Genomic DNA, 16,625 nt, shown 5'->3' with positions numbered 1-16,625 from the left:
GTGGTCATAACTCAAGACAGGGTTGCCAGATCTTCAATGGTTTGGACTCGTTGGAAAGGTCTTTTGATAACCTAACCAACGATGGGTCGGATGATGGACCCGGATATAGTTTACATACATTTAAGTGAGATCCGGCTTCCAAAAAGTACATCAATATCACTTAAGTGGCCATATCTCGTGACAGGGTTGCCAAATCTTCAATGTTTTGGACTCGTTGGAAAGGTCTTTTGATAACCTAACCAACGATGGGTCGGATGATGGACCCGGACATAGGTTACATACATTCAAGTGAGATCCGGATATATGTGAAAACACATTTTTATACATAACTTTTGAACTACGAAACTTTAATCTGTATAAAACTCGATCTATGGGACCCTAAACCAAGTCGAATGCAACAAGTTCGGGTCAAATCGGTTCAGCCAGTGCCGAGAAACATGAGCTAGTTTGTTGGTCACATACATACATACACACACACATACACACACACATACACACACACATACACACATATACACACAGACATTTGTTCAGTTTTCGATTCTGAGTCGATATGTATACATGAAGGTGGGTCTACGACGTTTTTATACAAAGTTCATTTTTAGAGCAGGATTATAGCCTTACCTCAGTGAGGAAGGCAAATGGGTGGCAATTTTTCCCGTCGTTCAAATTCTTCCTTCTCGCTCACGTCCACAGGGAGGGTAGCGAACTGGTTTCCAGACGAATTTTGAGCGTCCTTGCTCAAACTGCCTGGATTCGCAGGTAGCGCTTTGGCATTCTTTAGCTTCTTCAAATCTGCCGATCCTGCTGGTGAGGACCGCCTCTTTTTTTGCCCTGAGGCATTTTTGCACTTTTTAAGCACTTTTCAGGAGCTAAAATCCAGGAGTACCTCACTGAATGTTGGTCCACAAAGGAATGATGTCCTTGTTGTGTCTCGCCATCTTGAAGAATTCGATCACGTTCAACTTAAGAGTTTTAAGCTCTTCCTTCAGCACACTCACATCCATGTCGTACAGGCCACGGAAGACTTGTTTCATGGGGCGTTTACCTGGATCATCATGGTTGTAGTATTCCGTCTCTGTCTTGTTCACGAACAAAATTCTAGTCTTTTCTGAGAATTCAACTTTAAAAATCTTGATCCGTTTCAAGTTCACAAGATAATAATTTATTTCGAGGGCTATGAATATTTTCTCTGAAAAAACTACTCCTGGAAACATTTCATCCAAAGCTTCCAATGAGCTTTCTCGACCAAAAAGCTCCTAAAATTTCCCAGAATCAAACTGTTGCCATCCTTGTCGTTTTCCCCTTCACCATTCCTTCACAATTTCATTCATGGTCGCGCATGCCCACGAGGCACGGCCTCCTCCGGTCATCATCAGGTTTCTAACTTGTTGATTGAGTCGTCATGGTTTCGCGCTGCCAGCCTCATGTGACTCGGAAAATAATGCTTCTGAATGGACTTTTGGACGGCGGCGTCTCTCTCCCACGCTCAATTTACTCAGAACCTTGGTGCTTCGCGCAAATGTGTGTGTGTATTTGAGAGAGTGAAACTTGAACAGCGTCTTGGGAGCAAAGCAAACAATCAACAAACTTTTTATTTTGCTTTCAAATATTGGTACGCAAAAAGAAGAAGCGAAAAATAAAAATGTTTAAAGCTCTCGAGAGGAAACTCAACACCATTTTGCATACACACAAGCACGCACCCACACACAAAGGCCGAAGCGTTTTCTCGAATCATTATTTTGAAACTTTAGTCGGTGGAAGTCTCTCGGGAGAATCGCCCACGCACAATTTTCGGTCGACGTCGGAACGCAGCAGCCCGTGAGAGTGTCAGCAGCAGCAGATTGTTATTTGCGGTTCACGTGTTCTTCGGACGCACGGCCAGTCATAGCGGGGTGAAACGCGCAATAGAGTCACGATAGTTGTTGGTTGTGCAGGACTGTGGGATGGACAGGAATCACATAAATTTGAATAATATTTTAAATGAAGCGACACTTTACCCATTGCAATCTTTCGTAGATTGACAAAGATCCTAGATTAAATATTTATGTTTTAGAACAAAAACATACAAATATAATTTTAACCAAGTAAGTTCAATTTCAGTTAGTTTCAAACGCTCAAACTTTTAATACAACAATGTAAAAAAATCATCAGCGGTCATAGTCCACCAACTCAAACTGCACTGCTGTTACATATACGACCCCCTATATTTTATTATCGAAAAAAAAATGTTTTTCAATGTTCAACCAAACGGTCAAAAACAACTTTTTCTGATATATTCGATACCGATGAATTCATGTACATTAGGGTGTTTCATCCAAACAAAAAAGTTCTCAGAATCAGGCAAACCGAGGTTCCCCTAGTAGAGGATACCCATAGGGACTCTCATGCCAAATATCAGCCCATTTGGTTGAGAATTGGCCTGTCCCCAGCGGTTCAAAGTTTACATGTAAATTACTATGGGATTTTTATGCTTTTCGTTCAATCGTTCCTACAGGTCTGGGGACAACATGGATTCACTCGAAATAAAAACAGGTGTGTAGGGGATGGTCCAATGAACAAATTCCAGAAGGAATTAGGGTTGTCCATTCTGTCCCCAAGGTGCGCATTTGATCGACGTCCGGTGTCTCCAGAATCAACGATTCACCCTTCAAATGTACGCATTGTCCTTAGTATGCTATGACGGCTAGCTGAAAATTACGATGCCCCATGTCAGACGGTGAACACGTGGAGAAGCATCGATTGCATTATTATTACAAAATCATCATGTTACGTTATTTGGAATAGTTCAAATTGTTAAAGGAACATCACAAATTATAATTTTATTACTTTAAAGTATGTTTCTGAGCCAAAACTTGAGTGAATGCTCTGCCACGTGTTCACCGTCTGACATGGGGCATCGTAATTTTCAGCTAGCCGTCATAGCATACTAAGGACAATGCGTACATTTGAAGGGTGAATCGTTGATTCTGGAGACACCGGACGTCGATCAAATGCGCACCTTGGGGACAGAATGGACAACCCTAATTCCTTCTGGAATTTGTTCATTGGACCATCCCCTACACACCTGTTTTTATTTCGAGTGAATCCATGTTGTCCCCAGACCTGTAGGAACGATTGAACGAAAAGCATAAAAATCCCATAGTAATTTACATGTAAACTTTGAACCGCTGGGGACAGGCCAATTCTCAACCAAATGGGCTGATATTTGGCATGAGAGTCCCTATGGGTATCCTCTACTAGGGGAACCTCGGTTTGCCTGATTCTGAGAACTTTTTTGTTTGGATGAAACACCCTAATGTACATGCCCATAAAATTTCTTAGAATTTGCCATAAGAGACTTAATCACATACTCGACCAATATTCGACATCCAATAGAATGTTTCCAAACTAAATTTACCAAATTTCTAGCATTCTTTGAAATTACCTCAAAATCAAAGCAGGAAGAATCAACCCGACCGAATTAAAATCTTTTCTTTGAACAATTTGTCATGAAAATACAACACAATATTGCCAGGATACTAATAATAACAATTGGAACTTCTTGTTTAAATTCCTTTTCACATGATGAACGATGCCTATTTAAATAATTGTTAAGATGACAATTCAATTATTCAATTTTGTTGAAACATGAAATTATATAATCTTTTGTTGATATTCATGATATTTTTTTATAAAAATCATTAAAAAAAACTCGGTAGGCGATAAATTGACAAATCGTATAATTTTTTTTAATTCGGACTTGTTGGTTGTAGCATGCATTTAAAACATATTAATGAGCGGACGGAATAAATATTTTGTATGACTATGACTACACAATAAATGAAATTCAACAACAAATTTCCACCGAAAAATCAACTAGTTTTCTATTCACTTGTAACCCCAACGGGGTCAAAAAGTTGGAAATACATCTTCACCGGCACTTTGAACACTTGAAAAAAAAAAGTTGGAAATGCCTTTCTCATTGTAACTTAGGGTAGAGGCATCTGTTTTGTATCTACCTTGTTGTAGGTGATTCTTGACATCCTTCCGGATGGATTCTAACAAGAATAATTCAAATCGGTTGAGTTTTCGCCCAGATACAGCCGGATGAAGTTGCTTTTCCAACTTGTTTGACCCCCTTGGTGCTTCACGTAAGTTTTGACCACGTTTGTGCTACAAGTGTTAATGTATATGTCAAAAAAAAATTGAGAGGAATTTATACATGTGAAGTTACATACCAAAATTTAAATCTGAAATCCTTCTAATTATAGAAAATGTGAAACTTATGAATGCAACAACGAGTCGAATATTTTTAAACCATTTAAGTATTAGTATCCAGTATTAGTAAAAAATCTATTCACAATTTTGTATTTCTTATAACTAAATAGACTTTTGAAGTTCCTTTCAACTATGGTTTACACTATAATTCATTTTGATGTGTTTAGATATTTTTACACTGGAATTTTAAATAAAAGGAAAAATTACTTCAAAAAACTTTCGAAAGTTGCAACGGATGGAAATTGAAACACTTCAAACTAAACGATTTATAATATTGCACTGGTATAAAGCAAGCTTCCCTGCACCGTGCGGTACACGCGGTTCACTTGCACCTCGGGTTTGCTTTGCGCCTGCTTTGTTCGGTTTACACCCGTACCCGACTCACACGAACCGAGGGTATTTTGGTTCATCGTACCAGCGCACCACGACACTCTCGGTTCGCCGCGTCGGTTTTGTGTCTGGCACTCACCCATGGCATGAACCCGGTATATGAACCAAGGTGCTTCACTCGGTACGAGCCGTGGTACGTGCCGTGGTATGCGCTGGCGGTACAAAACGGGTTCAATACCACGGCGCGTACCACAGCACGCTGGGTTCATGCCATGGGTGAGTGCCAGACACAAAACCGATGGGGCGAGCCGAGAGTGTCGTGGTGCGCTGGTACGATGTACCAAGATACCAATACACAAATGGGTTCAGGCACGTACCGAAGCTAGAAAACCAAACCCACGGTGTGCGTTGGCACTGGCGCATGGGAAGCTTGGTATAAAGCGTCAAATTTTCCGTCCCGGGAAAAAATCTCCCATGAATTCCTGGGATTTCCCGAAAAAATAATTCTCCGAAGTTCAAGCGGAAAGTGCATTTTCCTAACTTTTTGGCACCAATATTTTGAAAAAATATGCAAGACAAATTAATGAAAGAACTTTCTTTGATTTGATTCATTTCAATCGACTGTTCATATTGAACTAATCGCTTGTCTTTGCATGTCAAAGTTTGATGCAGATAATATTTATTTCTGAAGGATTCACAACTGGGAATAGATCTTGCTTATTTGTTGGGCAACCAAAATAACGGATTGAAAATAAACTATTTTATTTGTTGGTAACCTTTATTAACATTTTTTGGTTTTATCATTCGAAAATAAGATGTTAACCCCTTCTGTCCAAGATCAAAATTTGAGATATTTTTAAACGTTTTTGTTTACCGTGACCAAATTGGATGAAAATTGAATTGATATTTTTTCAAAGAGGGTTGTGCAAGAAGGATTTGTTTAAAAGTAGTTATTCGAAAAAATACAGTCTGTAAGGGCGGGGTGTATTTTTTAATTTAAACCACTTTTTGCACTATAAAAATTCTTTTGAGCTAAGTCATTTCTAAACCTGAATACCATGTTACAAAAACTATACCATAAATGAAACCATAAAAAATCATTTAAAAAAAACAACTTCGTATCATAAAAAAGGTGCCCAAAAAATGCAAACATATTTAAAAACTCACATCAAATATTTGTATACTTTGAGTTATGATTTCATGAAATAGTGTTTCAATTGAAAACCCGATTTATTATCACCAAAAATTTCAAAAATATGAAAATCCAACAAAAATATCGGTGCAATTATTATTTCAGTAACATAATGTTTCTAACCAGTGAGAATTTGAGCTATAGCCTGTAGTCGTTTTAGGATCGATCTTGTATACCCATTTTTTTAAAATCTCAGCAGTAAATGATGGGTTGCATAATGATTATATTTAATCAAGAAAAAACATATTGGATTCACATAATTGAAAAAATACAAAAGGTGCTCAGTTTTCAATGCAAGTCTATGATTAACTCAAAAAATATGTATCGATATGCACTTTGTCGATCTAATTCAATAAGCCAGAAGATACACTTCAAGTGTATAGCGTAAAACGCTCAAGCGTTAATGTGTTGGCGTTTAAGCTTCGACTTGATGACTTGGTTAAGGTTTTGGAAAAGCTTCAAATTTTGAGCACAAGCAGTTTATGGCGCATGTTTTCGAAAGGCTTTTTGTTTGAAATTGAATTCTTTGAATTTGAAAGTGTTATCTGTAAACAGTCAAAAAAAAAACCTCTAAAAATGGGTTTGACCACATTTACTGGTCCAAAATTGTGAATCGAAAAATAAAATGTTCGTCTCCGACCTCATGAACACAAATGAGCAATATAAAAATTGTGGGTTTAACGAACGGGTTTCCAATGATGAAAGGCACACATTTTTAAAAGCGGATACAGACATCGCACAAGTATTTCAGAAAAAAAACTATCAAAAATCAGGCTTTGAGTTCTGGGTTTCGGGTTCATATTATAATATATTCAGTATTCAATCGAAAGAGCGCATCAAAACCTTCAAATTATTTTTTGGTTTTTATTCTAAGATGATTCTTAACCCGTGCACGAACTTCCAAAGATTTCTGAGTAGAGCGAACCTTAAACCTTTATTTTATAAGAAAGGCAAAAAATAAAATAATAATGTAAGAAACCCAGTTCTGCAACCTCTGTAATTTTTTAAAAATATGGATTTTAGGACAACATTATGATTTTAAAAAGTATCACGAGCTATCGTGATTTTCCGAAACAAAGTTTAAATCTCGTAAGACAAAATTTAAAGGAAATATAAAGAGGTGTAGAGGTAATTTTTTCCTATTTCGTTTGAGTTGACAGAGAAAAACTCTAAGGAATTTGGTTTAGTTTTTAAAATGTTGCAATATTTAGCTATTTGAACAATTTTGTCGGAAGGTTTTGATCAATTCAAAAAACACATACTTCAATTTGTTCTTTTTTGTGAAGCTTTAGAAATCAATTTTTATGTCGATTACCGTAAAACGGGGTGACTTTGATAGAATTTCAATTTGTTTTTAGAATATTTTCCAACAGGTAAGGTTTTTCTCAAGATTTCTATTTTTAAAACATGTACTAGAGTAGGCCACACAAAGTCCATGCACTATTTTGGAAAAAATATATTTTTCAATAGTGTTTAGAAAAATAGTTACGTTAAAAATTCTTAGTTGAAATTCCGGGGTGACTTTGATAGTCATAGTTTTTCTTGTTAAAATCATATTCAAGATGTTCAAACTTTATTTGTACGTTAAATGTACCATCACTAAAGTAGCTGATATAGTTTTAAAGAAAAAAATCAATGTTTATATTTAGTTAACTAACTTTATAAGCTTTTTAAACAAAATACATTTAAATTTTAGGTAAAATTGTTAAAAAGTCGTAATTATGCCTGAATTTTCTTAAACTCGTTTTGTGTGTAAAATTATCGATTTATATTGCATTTTATACTGAATTCGAAGCACGAATCACAAGTTTTCACATTTTACATGAAATTTGTTCAACTGAAATTGCCTATAAATCTGGAGATTTTTTTAAATTGTGTTTCAAAAACCCGATTTAATCCCACCTGGGGTGAGATAGAGCCTTTCTTACAAAAGGAAGTTAACGGCAGTTGATTTTTTTTCAAATAAATAGCAAAATAAAGAATGGTCCATTCATGAATCAATTCAAAACTCAACATGATTTTTTCATAAAACTGAAAAGCGCTGGTTTTTGCCTCATTTGCCATGGCCGGGTGTAAGCTGTGCTCGCACACAAGCATTTTCGATTTTTTAAATCAGAACACATTGTTTTTGAGACAGAGAATTAGCTCACAATTTGCGATGTTCGTAATGTTTTCTGCATATCGCTTAATTGTTCGTATTCTCTGAGTGTTTTTTTGCACTTTTCAAAATATTAAAAATTAACGAGAAAACAAAATAATTCTGTCTTGCTCCAATGCGTTAAAGTGGTTACAAAATGACTGGCAGAAAGTGTTTCAACACCCGAGAATTTGCCGTGTTCAACGATGTAACGGTAAAGCCACATAAATGTTCTTGAAAGCTTTGAAACGCCTACTGTAATTCACTAAACTGTCATTTAGGCAATAGGCAAAATTGTGAGCTTTCAATAAGCAAGCCAGAAAATTATGTAGTATGCATTTAGGCGTTTTTGGGATTGGGAAGCATACAACGACTGAGCGCTCGGTGAGACTTCACTACGACAAACGCAAACGTACCGAATAAACCCCCTTGGTGCGCTGGTACGATGAACAAAAATACTAATACACAAAAAGGCTAGTACCGAAGCTAGAAAACCAAACCCGCGATGTGCGTTGTCACTGGCACATGGGAAGCTTGGACGCTTCCCAGAAATTCGTTCGCTCAGAGTTCGATCAGAGAATGAGCAAAACAAAAAAGAAAGGCAAAAGAATGAGCATAAGGCTTCAGAACAGATAGCTGCTTGCGTCTAGTTTGCGTTCACTGAAGCTTAGCATAGAAAATAATGATAGGCGATGTGTGATGAACGAGCAATCGATAAAGCAACTTGCACTAAAAGGGGGTAATCTAGTATCAAAACTCTATACGCGCCAGCATCACGCGCCAGCATTGCTCGCGTCTGCATGTGAAGCTCAACTTGACAACTTGTCGACGAAGCGACGAAAATCGATCGTCCATGATTTTTTGCTGATTTTTCGAATGAATATTTCTCGAGAAATGATTTGGAAACGAAGCTTGATTTGGCGTCGGAGCCAAAAGCAAACCCTATAACTTTCTTTAGTAAGACAGGAAAAAATGGAAATTTTCTAAAATCTGAACGGTAAATCCGAATGAGGTCAAATTTGTTTCAGAACATCGAGTATGGTCTAGATTATGATGTGGAGAAAAAAAATTAGATAAAATGCCAAAGGAATAGTTTTGGCATTTGGTGAAAATTGGCTTTTACCTTTTTTAAGGGTTTTCCCCCTCACAGTGAATTAGTCCACAAGCTGTAAATCAAGAACCACATTACCGACATGGATGAAAATTTGGGAGGATGTAGGGCTGGAAAAATGCAATTTTTTGGATAAATAAACGATTTTAATACTTCAATTTTCGACCGAATTTTCATTTGAAAACCGCCTGATTTGGTGAAAACACACTCCGAGTCCCCATAAAAAATGGATAAATTCAAATTTGGTATGGAACTGGTTCAGGTTCAGCACATCCCCTTTTAAATGCGCCCAATAGAGCTTAAAGCCATAATGTGGGCTCTGAGAAACCCCCTACCACAAAATTGAGCACTTTTTTACCACACACGGACGTCACGCGTGCTCTACAGCAAATTAAGCGCCAAAATTCGGATATTGGAGGTAGACCAATTCTGTCATTGTCAATCGATCGGGCGTCGAAAATCGATCGTCCATGATTTTTTGCAGATTTTTCGAATGAATATTTCTCGAGAAATGATTTGGGAACGAAGCTTGATTTGGCGTCGGAGCCAAAAGCAAACCCTATACCTTTCTTTAGTAAGAAAGGCAAAACAGATATTATTTAATATTTATAAACTTATTTAACCTTCTCCCAGTGGAAAATTGCATTTCGTTCAACGATTCAAAATCTTGTTCATTGAGAAAATCATGACGCTTTGAGAAGTTTAAAAGTTCTTCTTGAGGTACTTTGAACACAGTATGATTTTAAACCATTCCGTACGTTTTTTAATTGTACTCTTTATTTTGCGGAAAAATCTCGAACCTATCAAAGTCACCCCGTTTTACGGTACTTATAAGTCATGTTTTTGGATTTGATTCATATGAATTGCATAAATACTTAAATAAAAATATGGTAATGTCTTCGATTTCAAATTTTATTTTCAAACTATTCAAGAACCTGGTCAATTTTCCAGCCCATCGCGTACATTTCCACCCGGAGGAAATCCTTTTTGTCTCCAATTTCCCACACTCACAAACACTCGCTCATTCTCTCTCACTAGTCACTACTCTCCCATCAACACAGAGTCTGCTCGCTCTCCCTCTCCCATCGAGGACACAGACTCCAAGGACCTGCCTGACGACATCCAAGCTCGGTGTCGGTCGGTCGGACGCTTCGTCAGTCGAGTTCTGGCCGTTCCGAGCGTTGGCGGTGGCTTGCGCTTTTACCCCGGGGGTACTCCGTGTGGACCGACACACGACGGTGGAACGGATTGTGGGTTCTAGTGTGGGTGTGTGAGTGTGTGGCCACAGGTTCCGGAATCCTTGGAGCGCCGTCGCTGGGATAGCCCAAGGATATTGGAGAAGGTGGAAGTGCAAAAAAAAGAAGGTTCAAGGTTGTGTGGCAGGATCTTTGGAGTTTTGACGGGGTAAGGTGGTCTTCGAGTGCGTTTAGAGAGAAGTTTTCCCCCCGAAAGCGACCGGAAGTGGAAGGAAAAATCGTTTCAAGTTTCATGCTTTTCGGTGGTGAAAAGGAAGAAAGTGGTAGGTCAGTGAAGTGGATATTGGCTAGATGAATTGTGTAATATTCTAGTCAACTGGAAGGAAGAGTGGTGTTCCCGAAAAAAAGTATTTTCCTCAATTAGGTGTGTCCAACTCCGGATATCTGGAAGTGCACTGTTGCTTCAACATTTAATTAGTCCAAGGGCACACAGAAAGAGAGACCAGAGATGAACCCCACGGATTATCTAACAGAGTGAACGCTCCCGTTCGGAAGGATCAAGGGACAAAGACCCTCCCCGGAACCACCCCCGGGACACGCGGATTGGCCACGGAAAGGTAAGCACCACCGAAAATCCCGCACAGGTCAGCGCCACCGTTACGTGATCAGGAATAACAATTTCGTGATTTATCGGGTGAGAGACCTTGAGTGCTTCAGAAGTGGGTTGGGGTTGTGGGTGGTGGCAGGCAGGTCCACTTGTCTGTGTTTGTGTGAGACGGGAAAATCGTAAATTTTCCCGCGTGTGTTCGGGATAACTTTACGGCCATCAGCCGCATTTCCTGGGGGAGAATATCCGGCCAACAGGACTCAGATAAGAACACACCATAAATAAAGCGACTCGGGGAAGCGTTTTTCAATTTTCCAAACGTGTGGACATTTCTCGTACCACTGGAAAAAAGCTAGAAAACATTCTAGGAAAGCTCACATTGAAAGGGGAAAAATGGAAAATGTCACGAAAAAAAGGTTTCACCATCATCAAACGAGAGAATACAGGCTGAAGGTCCACCCCAGTGAAGGATGCTGCCGATGATGGCAACTGGAGGCGACAATTGAAGAGCCTTTTATGATGATTACAATAAGGCTCGGTGGAAGGAGGTCTGGTTGGCATTCTATTTTTGATGGAAATGAAACGGCGAAATTTATGATGAATTCGGTTTTATTGCGGGAAAATGAATTTGAATTGTGGGGAATAAATTCAAAGGAAAACGGCGTTATTTTATGCATGAATCTTGAAAATAATCATCTTAAAAATAGATATAACATCAGTTTTGATCTTCAAAAGGAACTGTATCACATCAGGAAATTTTCACAGATTTTGTGTCAAAAATAATGTGTAACATTACATCAGGAACTGGTTTCTGATGAATATTCATCAGGTTCACATTTTGAAACATTTTTAAGTAAAATTACTCAAAAAAAAAGAAGGTAATATTCATCCAACCGAATTTTCAACCTCGCGTTCTCACACGAAATCGGAAAAAGTTGCCCCGACTCCTCTTCAATTTCCGTGAAATTCTTTGGGGTAATAAGTGACGAATGACCTCTCTAGGTTAAAGTCACGTTAATAAAATAAACAACAAATTTGGGGTAATTCTGGTCCTTGATCACGAATTCGAGGTCCATTTTTCGAAATTCGTTTTCGGGTGGTACGACCCCGTTTATTTTCCCGGATTTATTCTAAAACACAATTTTCAGTGTTTTGTAGCATAAAACGGTTTTTCGATGGTGCACTCAAAATTCCAAAAATACTATTTTTTCATAAAAAACTAACTTAATCCACCTGAATTGTACAAAAAATTTCATCTATTTTTTAGATCCGGAATAAAAAAGTACATAAATATCACTTAAGTGTACATATCTCGAGGCAGGGTTGCCAGATCTTCATTGTTTTGGACTCGTTGGAAAGGTCTATTGATAACCTAACCAACGATGGGTCGGATGGTGGATCCGGACATAGTTTACATACATTTAAGTGAGATCCGGCTTCAAAAAAGTACATCAATATCACTTAAGTGGGCATATCTCGAGACAGGGTTACCAGATCTTCAATGTTTTGGACTCGTTGGAAAGGTATTTTGATAATCTAACCAACGATGGGTCGGATGATGGACCCGGACATAGTTTATATACATTTTAGTGAGATCCGGCTTCAAAAAAGTACATCATTATCACTTAAGTGTACATATCTCGAGGCAGGGTTGCCAGATCTTCAATGTTTTGGACTCGTTGGAAAGGTCTATTGATAACCTAACCAACGATGGGTCGGATGGTGGATTCGGACATAGTTTACATACATTTAAGTGAGATCCGGCTTCAAAAAAGTACATCAATATCACTTAAGTGGGCATATCTCGAGACAGGGTTACCAGATCTTCAATGTTTTGGACTCCTTGGAAAGGTATTTTGATAATCTAACCAACGATGGGTCGGATGATGGACCCGGACATAGTTTACATACATTTAAGTGAGATCCGGCTTCAAAAAAGTACATCAATATCACTTAAGTGGGCATATCTCGAGACAGGGTTACCAGATCTTCAATGTTTTGGACTCCTTGGAAAGGTATTTTGATAATCTAACCAACGATGGGTCGGATGATGGACCCGGACATAGTTTACATACATTTAAGTGAGATCCGGCTTCAAAAAAGTACATCAATATCACTTAAGTGGGCATATCTCGAGACAGGGTTACCAGATCTTCAATGTTTTGGACTCCTTGGAAAGGTATTTTGATAATCTAACCAACGATGGGTCGGATGATGGACCCGGACATAGTTTACATACATTTAAGTGAGATCCGGCTTCAAAAAAGTACATCAATATCACTTAAGTGGGCATATCTCGAGACAGGGTTGCCAGATCTTCAATGTTTTGGACTCGTTGGAAAGGTCTATTGATAACCTAACCAACAATGGGTCGGATGGTGGATCCGGACATAGTTTACCTACATTTAAGTGAGATCTGGCTTCCAAAAAGTACATCAATATCACTTAAGTGGGCATATCTCGAGACAGGGTTACCAGATCTTCAATGTTTTGGACTCCTTGGAAAGGTATTTTGATAATCTAACCAACGATGGGTCGGATGATGGACCCGGACATAGTTTACATACATTTAAGTGAGATCCGGCTTCAAAAAAGTACATCAATATCACTTAAGTGGGCATATCTCGAGACAGGGTTACCAGATCTTCAATGTTTTGGACTCCTTGGAAAGGTATTTTGATAATCTAACCAACGATGGGTCGGATGATGGACCCGGACATAGTTTACATACATTTAAGTGAGATCCGGCTTCAAAAAAGTACATCAATATCACTTAAGTGGGCATATCTCGAGACAGGGTTACCAGATCTTCAATGTTTTGGACTCCTTGGAAAGGTATTTTGATAATCTAACCAACGATGGGTCGGATGATGGACCCGGACATAGTTTACATACATTTAAGTGAGATCCGGCTTCAAAAAAGTACATCAATATCACTTAAGTGGGCATATCTCGAGACAGGGTTGCCAGATCTTCAATGTTTTGGACTCGTTGGAAAGGTCTATTGATAACCTAACCAACAATGGGTCGGATGGTGGATCCGGACATAGTTTACCTACATTTAAGTGAGATCTGGCTTCCAAAAAGTACATCAATATCACTTAAGTGACCATATCTCAAGACAGGGTTGCCAGATCTTCAATGTTTTGGACTCGTTGGAAAGGTATTTTGATAATCTAACCAACGATGGGTCGGATGATGGACCCGGACATAGTTGACATACATTTAAGTGAGATCCGGATATATGTGAAAACACATTTTTATACATAACTTTTGAACTACTTATCGAAACTTCAATCTGTATAAAACTCGATCTATGGGACCCTAAACCAAGTCGAATGCAACAGGTTCGGGTCAAATCGGTTCAGCCAGTGCCGAGAAACATGAGCTAGTTTGTTGGTCACATACATACATATACACACACATACACACACACATACACACACACATACACACAGACATTTGTTCAGTTTTCGATTCTGAGTCGATATGTATACATGATGGTGGGTCTACGACGTTTTTATACAAAGTTCATTTTTAGAGCAGGATTATAGCCTTACCTCAGTGAGGAAGGCAAAAATGTATTATATGGGATATTCAATGCACTTTTCAAATCTGCAGTAACGCAGAGAGGTAAATTTGTGGATTCAGAACATTTTTTTTACATTTTAAAATGGTTTTATGTAACTTGGCAGGGTTACTATTAGAGTGTATCAATTTTCTACAAGGTTGTGATGTACAAACATAAGGGATTTGCGTGAATTCTTTACGAGTTATCATATTTCAATTTTTGACAGGTTTTTCGAAATTTAAACTGTGAGGGGTATTTTTTTCGAAGAGTTCAGCAAATTTTGCATAAGAATGACCCTCTGACGTTTTTGTGGCTCGAACTTTGATAGAATGACAGATTTTTTTTCTAACAAAAAATATATTGTAACCTCACTGGGCTGATTTGAATAGTACATTAAATTTCCCTTAAGATAACATGTCTCATGATTTTTGACAGTTGATTAACGGTAAATTCCAGCGATTTTGAAACCATTTATTTTTATCTAAGTCCTTTTTTATTTAAGTTCTCCTGACGCTTTTTATGCATTGGTTTTGTAAAATCATGAAGTTTGACATGCATCTTGCCCTTTTACTGGACCAAAGTGGCCAATTCTTCCCCCGAGGCACCTGGAACCGGTCACAGTAGGTCAAAATGGTTTGTTTTACTAATTGGACACTAATAGTAGGCTACTCTGTTGAAATCATGACGTTTGAAATGCAACATGCCAAAATTACTAGACATTAGGGTGAACCCATCACTAGGCTATTTTCAGTTGATAATTACAGACTAATTTGGTAACACCTAGAAAATTGTAGGAAATTATCCAAGCTTTTCAAAAATATTTTTTCAGGGCTGCTTTTCTTTCAAGAAGTACTTTAAAAATGCAAAAAACGAAATGAAACCAAAAATGTAAGTAAAAAAAGTAGCTATAACTTGAAAACGGAACAAAAAAAAAAGCTATAACTTGAAAACGGTGCTTAAAAAAAAGTTAGGCATGTTTTGATTACAAATTAAATTTTGCAAAACAAAAATATTTTTAATATTTTTTGCCCAGGTTTTCGATGTTTAAAAAAACACGACTTTTTCACAAATTCATATCTCATAAACCAGATTTTTCACCATCACGCACTACAGATCAGAAGATATATTTTTTAGTCCCCTCCCTAAAACACATAAAAAAATCGAAAATTAAAAAAACACTTATTCTGGAAATTTTACTTTAAGTGATAAAAAGTTGAATAAAAAAGTTAGATTTTTTCCATGTACCTATTTCAGTCTTGATTAAAACATACAGCTTTGCCGAAGACACTAAATCGATCAGAAAATCCCTTCTCAAGATTACAGAATTTCATACATTTACAAACCACCAGGTAGCACCAGGTGGTACTCGCATTGGGTTATATCATTTGGCAAGACTGTGATTTATTTTGGAACACTGTTTTGACAGCTCGATTAAAACCAAGATAATAGCTTTTCGCTCTACTTATAGGCTCTCTAGAATTCACTGGTATTCTTTCTACGCTAAATCTAGGCGAATCATTTTTCCATGGCGATTAAATTTCCATTTAAAACACAACATCTGCATTTGCATTTTGTTCTTCCAAGATCTAATGTTAAAACGAGAAGTTTTCAAAAAGTCAAAAAGCAAACCTGCGACAAGATAGCACGACCACGACAAAGTGTTCCACCGTATAATTTCAGGTATTTTTGGATTCTTTGTGTGATCATCATATTTACTCAAAGGACCACCTATGATTGATGGTACGAAAGCCCTCAATCAATAAGTATTTTGTCCACATTATCAATCATTTCCCATGATAAAACCCAACAATGTGGGGAACAGCGAGTCCTCTTTCGGTTCACCTCATTACAGAGCGGTGGATACGCCTGGTCAACATCAACGACCACATCAATGGGACACGATATCATCGCTCCTAAACAACATTATGTGCGAGTGTGTGTGTGTAAATATCAACGAAGCCGATATTTATAATACCGTGGCCAGATTCATCTATTGTGCGTGTGAGTCCGTGTGTGTCTCACCATGTTGTAACAAGCTCTACTTTTGTAGTCTTTAGACATACACGCAAAACACATAAAGCGACCGAACCGAGCGGGGGACGCAGCAGGTCCTCGGCTATTCTTGTCGTCCTGATGATGGGCCTCCTCCTATGGCTAAGCCAGCGTCGTCGTCCTGCCGGGTTCGTTCGTCACGTCAAACGGCCTCCCCTTTCTCGTCCTC

At 38.1% G+C, this 16,625-nt stretch overlaps 1 protein-coding gene across 2 annotated transcripts in view; it reads left to right on the top strand.

Annotated features, from left to right (window-relative positions):
* Positions 1 to 10,164: 10,164 nt before the first annotated feature.
* LOC6048798 (probable G-protein coupled receptor CG31760) overlaps positions 10,165 to 16,625 on the top strand; it is a 191,818-nt gene continuing 185,357 nt past the window's right edge. For both annotated transcript variants that reach the window (XM_038253566.1, XM_038253567.1), the window contains exon 1: positions 10,165 to 10,843. The gene's annotated coding sequence lies outside the window, so the exon portion shown is untranslated. The remainder of the gene's footprint in view (positions 10,844 to 16,625) is intronic.

Source organism: Culex quinquefasciatus, chromosome 2 (genome assembly GCF_015732765.1).
Source record: "Culex quinquefasciatus strain JHB chromosome 2, VPISU_Cqui_1.0_pri_paternal, whole genome shotgun sequence".
NCBI lineage: Eukaryota > Metazoa > Arthropoda > Insecta > Diptera > Culicidae > Culex > Culex quinquefasciatus.
The sequence above is the reverse complement of the archived record's forward strand: the minus strand, read 5'-3'. Positions and strand labels throughout refer to the sequence as shown.